This window comes from Phytophthora infestans, genomic scaffold (assembly GCF_000142945.1).
Source record: "Phytophthora infestans T30-4 supercont1.1 genomic scaffold, whole genome shotgun sequence".
NCBI lineage: Eukaryota > Oomycota > Peronosporomycetes > Peronosporales > Peronosporaceae > Phytophthora > Phytophthora infestans.
The window spans coordinates 499289-505246 of record NW_003303758.1 but is presented as its reverse complement, the minus strand read 5'-3'; positions in this window follow the sequence as shown (position 1 = coordinate 505246).

Here is a 5958-nt window from a genome sequence, read left to right as displayed (position 1 = left end):
AAAGACTCCGCAGACGGTCCTTCCCCAAGCCCGTCCTCAAGGGTCGCTGGCAGAAGCCAGGATCCCGGGGACAGGGGAACGCAGGGAACCAGTAGGGGCGGGGCGCCCTACTGGGGAAGAACTAAGTCTTCGTGATGGGTGCGCGGGTGGCGCGTACCACGGGGACTTAGCCCCTGAGAGTCTTCGCACTCTCGAATCGGCGAAGAGCAGCGGCGGGTTGCTCGTAGTACACGGATGTGTACGGGGGTACGATCACCCCTTTAGAATCTTGATTGACTCTGGGGCGTCGAAGAATTTCGCACGCCGCCAGACGGTTGCTCGTAACAGCAACAAGTTGTCCGAAGCTTTGCGAGAAAGCAAGGGCAACGGGACGGTGTCAGTGCGACTGGCCGACGGGAAGGTCGTCACTGTCCCCAACGTCCAAGTGGATCTGGCTGTCAAGTTTGAAGACTTTGACAGCCTCGAACAGTTCACTGTTCTCGATATGGATCCATATGATATGATCCTGGGCATGCCCTGGCTTGAGAAGCAAGCCCTGGATCGACTGGCGAGGCAAGGCAATCGGTGCCAGCCGCCCTGCGCAGTCCGACAGAGCATTGGTGAGTCATGTTCCCACCTCTGTCAGGACCCGGGGCGCCCGCGAGGGCTGCCAGGGTACCAAAGCATCCGGCAGATGCTTGGGAGTCGTCGACGTATATGACGACTCCGAGGATGTTTTGATGGTGGCCGCGCCCAGAAGAGGCGCCGGCCAAGTGGGTAACTTAGGTCCACAGGCGGGTAACTTAGTTCCGCAGACAGCTGCAGCTGTCATGAACACTGAGAACAGCGTGTTCAGAGTGGGTAACAGAGTTCCACTCACGGTCGCCCAGACCATAACTGAAGAGGAAGACGTCGGATACGCTTCCTGTGTGAGTAACACAGTGTCACACGCGGTCGCCCAGACCTTAACTGAAGAGGAAGGCGTTGAACACGCTTCCTGGGTGGGTAACACAGTGCCACACGCGGTCGCCCAGACCTTAACTGAAGAGGAAGGCGTTGAACACGCTTCCTGTGTGGGTACAACAGTACCACACGAGGCCACGAGTGCCTCGGATGTCGTAGCGACGACATCCCTAGACGTGGGCAGCAAAGCTCCCCGTCACAGAAGCCGTCGGCAAAGACGCCGCCGCCGCCTCAAGTCGGATCCGAACTTCGTTCCGATCGACGTCGCTTCAAGCGACTCGGAGTCCAGGGCCCGGGCTCCTCCGACAAGGCCGGTGGAAGAGTGTTATCACATCTTCGATAGCGAGACGGGTTTACCCGTCAAGGCATCTGGTGTCCACTTGGAACAGTTGCCAGAGGTTGCAGAGATACTGAACCTCGAGGAAATGACGGCTGAGTCTTTCCTGGCCAACCTCAAGGCTGGAGAGATCGCTGAGATGGTACTCATAAGACCTGAGACCACTCAGGAGGAGCTGAACTCCTCCTCTGTCTTGGACGAGAACGTCCTGGAAGACATGAACAAGCAGCGTCAGGCGCGCTTGGGTTCTGAGATTCTCAAGAACCCCAAGGATCCGGTGTATCCTTTGGTGACGGAGTATGCGGACGTGGTGAATAAACACCCACCGACCCAACTCCCACCGGATCGAGGCGTACGGCACGAGATTGATCTCGTGCCCGGCACAAAGTATTGTGTCACGAGGCAATGGCCTCTCCCGCGCGAACAGTGCGAGGTCATTGATGCCTTCTTCGCCGCGAAAGCGAAGGCAGGCATGGTGCGGGAGTCGAAATCCCCGCACTCGACGCCGACTTTCTGCGTTCGTAAGCCGAACGGAAAGTGGCGTCTGGTTCACGCTTATAACAAGCTGAACAACGCAACGGTGCCGGCCCAAACACCGATCCCACGAAAGGATGTGTTGTTGAACAACATGGCCGGGAGCGTACTGTACAGTGCGCTGGATTTGGTAGACGGATACTACCAAATCCTGATGCGAGAGAGTGACATCCCGCTCACCGCGGTAAGCACTCCAAGCGGCATGCTTTGGGAGTGGCTCGTCATGCCGCAGGGCTTGTCTAACGCCCCGGCGACGTTCAATCGCCTGGTGACGCAATTGTTCCGCCCTTTGCGTACCTTCGTACAGACGTACTTCGACGACATTTTCGTCCATAGCCGTGCCGAGGGAGGCAAGACGGCCATGGAGGTGCATCTAGGACACCTCCGTCGAGTGTTGGACGTGATGCGAGCGAACAAGCTCTACGCCAACATCGACAAGTGCGTTTTCGCGTCACCAGAGATCAAAGTTCTCGGTTGCTTCGTAAGCAACGTGGGCGTTCGGGCTGACCCAGACAAGGTCAAGGCCATAGCAGCATGGCCGACGCCCCGATCCCAGAAGGATCTTCGAAAGTGGTTGGGTTTGGCCAACTACCTTCACAAGTACAGCGCTGGGTACGCGGGCTTCGCTAAGCCCTTGTCGAGCCTCCTTCAGAAGGACGTCGACTGGCGCTGGGAGCAAGAGCACCAGGATGCTTTTGACAGCATCAAGGCCAGTCTCCAAGAGGCCCCTGTCCTGGCTCTGCCGGACGAGACGAAGCCGTTTAGCGTCGTCTGCGATGCCTCCGATTACGCCATCGGGTGTGCATTGCTGCAGGACGACACGGCTGGACAGGAACGAGTCATCTCATTCCAGTCCAGGCAGCTCAAAGCCGCCGAGCGGAACTACCCTGTCCATGACAAGGAGCTCCTGGCAATGAAATATGCCCTTGTGAAGTTCCGTGTTCACCTTCTGGGCTCTACGCCCTTTGTGATCTACACAGACCACGCGTCCTTGAGGACGGCGACTAACTCGCCTCACCTCTCCCAACGGATGGCGAGGTGGCTGTCCTTCTTCGCGGAATATAACTTCCGCGTCGAGTACAAGCCGGGCAAGCTCAACGTGCTTGCGGACGCCCTCTCTAGGCGTCCCGACTATGAGTTGGCCCACATCACGCGGGTGACAACGGATCTATATGATCGGATACGCATGGCGTATCGGGACGATGAGGCTGTCGCGCCTATCGTCAAGTTCCTTAAGGCCGGAACGAGCGCGAAGTCCGACTGGCTCTCGTCGCGACAGCGCTCACGGCTCCACCGATATGAGTTGAAGGAGGGCCTCCTCTATTATCGGGTGGAGCCCACTGATCCTCCACGGGTGGTCGTACCCAACGACGAGGATCTGAAGTTCGACATCCTCGCGGAGGCGCATGACGCGCCCTCCAGCGGCCACTTGGGCCGCGAGAAGACCTTTCTGTCGGTCTCTCAGTCCTTCTGGTGGACCCACATGTACAAGTGGGTCGCCCGGTACGTCAAGACATGTGAAACATGTCAGCGGGTTAAACCCGCAGGGCACTCTTCGGCTCCACTACAGAGCCTGCCCGTACCGGCTGATTGTTGGAAGTCGATGAGTCTTGACTTCATCTTTGGGCTTCCCGCCGACGGACACGGCAACACCAGAATTTTGGTGTTCGTGTGTCGGCTGAGCAAGATGGTACATCTTGCTCCAGTTCCCGTCACTGTGACGGGCGAACAAACCGCAAGGTTGTTCGTCGATGGCGTGTTCCGCTATCACGGTCTCCCGGAGACGATTGTCTCGGACCGAGACCCGCGGTTCACTGCTGCGTTTTGGAAAACGCTGTTCCCTTTACTGGGAACTCGTCTGCAGATGTCCACTGCGGATCATCCGCAGACAGACGGCCAAACAGAGCGCGTCAATCGAGTGCTCGAGGACACTCTGCGCAGTGTGTGCGCGGCAGCGCCACGTACGTGGTCGACGCAGCTTCCAGTTGTTGAGTTTGCGCTCAACAACGCGGTGCACGCGTCCACGGGGTTCACGCCGTTCTACTTAAACGGCTTCCGCCACCCCAGAGTGCCTCTCACTCTTCGAGGAAACACTGACTCCTCTATTCTAAGTGGGGGAGAGGCTCGGAAAGCCCTTTCCTCCCAGGTCTCGGATGTGAGGCCAGTTTCGCTGCGGAAACAGGTGGAATCCTTTATGGATACCAAGCGGAGCGTTGTCAGCAGGGTCCGCGACGCCATGGCAGCGGCCCAGGATAGACAAAAGGAGTACTCAGACAAACATGGAGGAGGAAACTTAAGTGTATTTAAAGTGGGGGACTTAGTGTTACTAGACACGAGGAACCTACCTCTTGACACTGTTAGCTCTGTCGGCAGCAACAAGCTGAAGCACCGCTTCATCGGACCTTTTGCAGTCCTGGCCAGACATGGTGCGTCGTACACCATCGACCTTCCAAAGTCAATGACGACGCACCCGACGTTCTATGTCGGACGTCTTAAGCGGTACTTTGACCCGCAGGGGGTTGCTGACTCGCAGACCCCCCTTGACCCAGCTCCTCGAAGCGAGGGCCGGTCACAGTCGTCGACGAGGGCGTCGGAGCAGGCACCCAAGCCTCGGTCGGGACGGCAAGGCTGCGGTCAAGACCGTACGCCGGAGGGGCTCCATACGAACGGACCCCGGCGCCATACGCCGAGTACGCTGAGTACGCCGGGTACGCACCATACGCGTACGTCTGGGAGTGTGCCGCAGGCGGCTCCGGACGTGGCAACAAAGCCTCGATCCGTCGGATCATGCGAAAGGCCTCGTCCAGATCGGACGAAGAGGCCCGGCGGTCCACCCGCAGGTGCAGGCTCGCGACCTCTCGCTCCACCAGGTCCAGGCGACCCGCAAGACGAGCGAGCTCGCTCTGATTCCCGGCCTGGGCGGCAGCATTACCGCCAGTCCCAAGGCCAAGTGCAATCTCAAGCACGAGGAGACGTTGACGGAGGCGGTCAACCTCAGGGTCCCGTGTCGGACCCGCAGTCGGAGCACTCGAACGAGAGTGGCTCTCGGGAGGCGCCGAGTACTCGTACTCGTACGAGGGCACCTCCGCCCCTGCTTGACCGGAATGGAGAAGTCCACTTCCACGTGGAGCGGATCCTCCAGGAGCAACGGTGTCGCGGGAAGCGACAGCTCCTCGTGAAGTGGAGGGGTTATGCCCACTCCGAGAACTCGTGGGAGCCGATTGAACGGCTCCTGATTGACTGCCCGAAGGCTGTCGCAATCTGGGAACAGAAGCGGCGGCAGCTTCATAAGTAGTCCGGGGCTTCTTGCCCGAACGGGGTACGGATGATGAATACATACCGTACCCGCGCTCATCGTGAGCGCTAGAAGCCGCGCGCTTCAGGATGTCCCTTGGCAGCATACGCTTGCTGATCAAGTGGGCAAACCTCACACGAAGATCACGCTGGTCCAGGATGTGGGACAGCTGCTGATCTTCATGGAGTTCCCATAACTCCGTGGGCGAGTACTTGAGAGTCTCCACCCACGCCCAGAACTTGTCCTCACAAGAACTCCATGTGGGACAGTTCTCGGGCATAACCCAGGGGTATCCCCAAACAGGATAGAGACCACCCCGGGTCTCGGGCTTCTTACGACAAGTCGTGAAGTCCTTAAGGGGAATGCGGTGTGGCGCGAGAAGCACACACCGAGCAGCCTCCACGTTGTCGACGAACAACTGTTCTTTCTGAACAAGGGCTCGTTCATAGATGCCCCTAGAAGTGTGGCCGCCCACAAGGCCACGAGGAGCGACGAGAAGCTCTAAGAAGAGGTCAGCCCCAGAGCTCTCCTCGGGAGGCCAATACCCTCTTGAGTTGATGGCAGCTCCCTGGCTGACGGGTGCCGCCACCGAGCCCCCACGCACACGCTGGGCAGCTTGGAAATCCTCCTGCTGCTGGTCGAGGTCATTTGAGACCTCCCGGGGCTCAACAATGGCACCCTCCTCTTCCTCTTCTTCCTCCTTCTCCTCCTCTTCATCCGAGGAGCCGAAGAGACTCTGATAGGAGCGTCGAGTCTCCTTCTCCTCGCGGAGTGGAGACTTAGAGGCGGTACGCTTCTTTGAGGGCTTGGCGCCTTCGGCTTTAGAGGCCTTAGCGCGCGCAAGACCCTC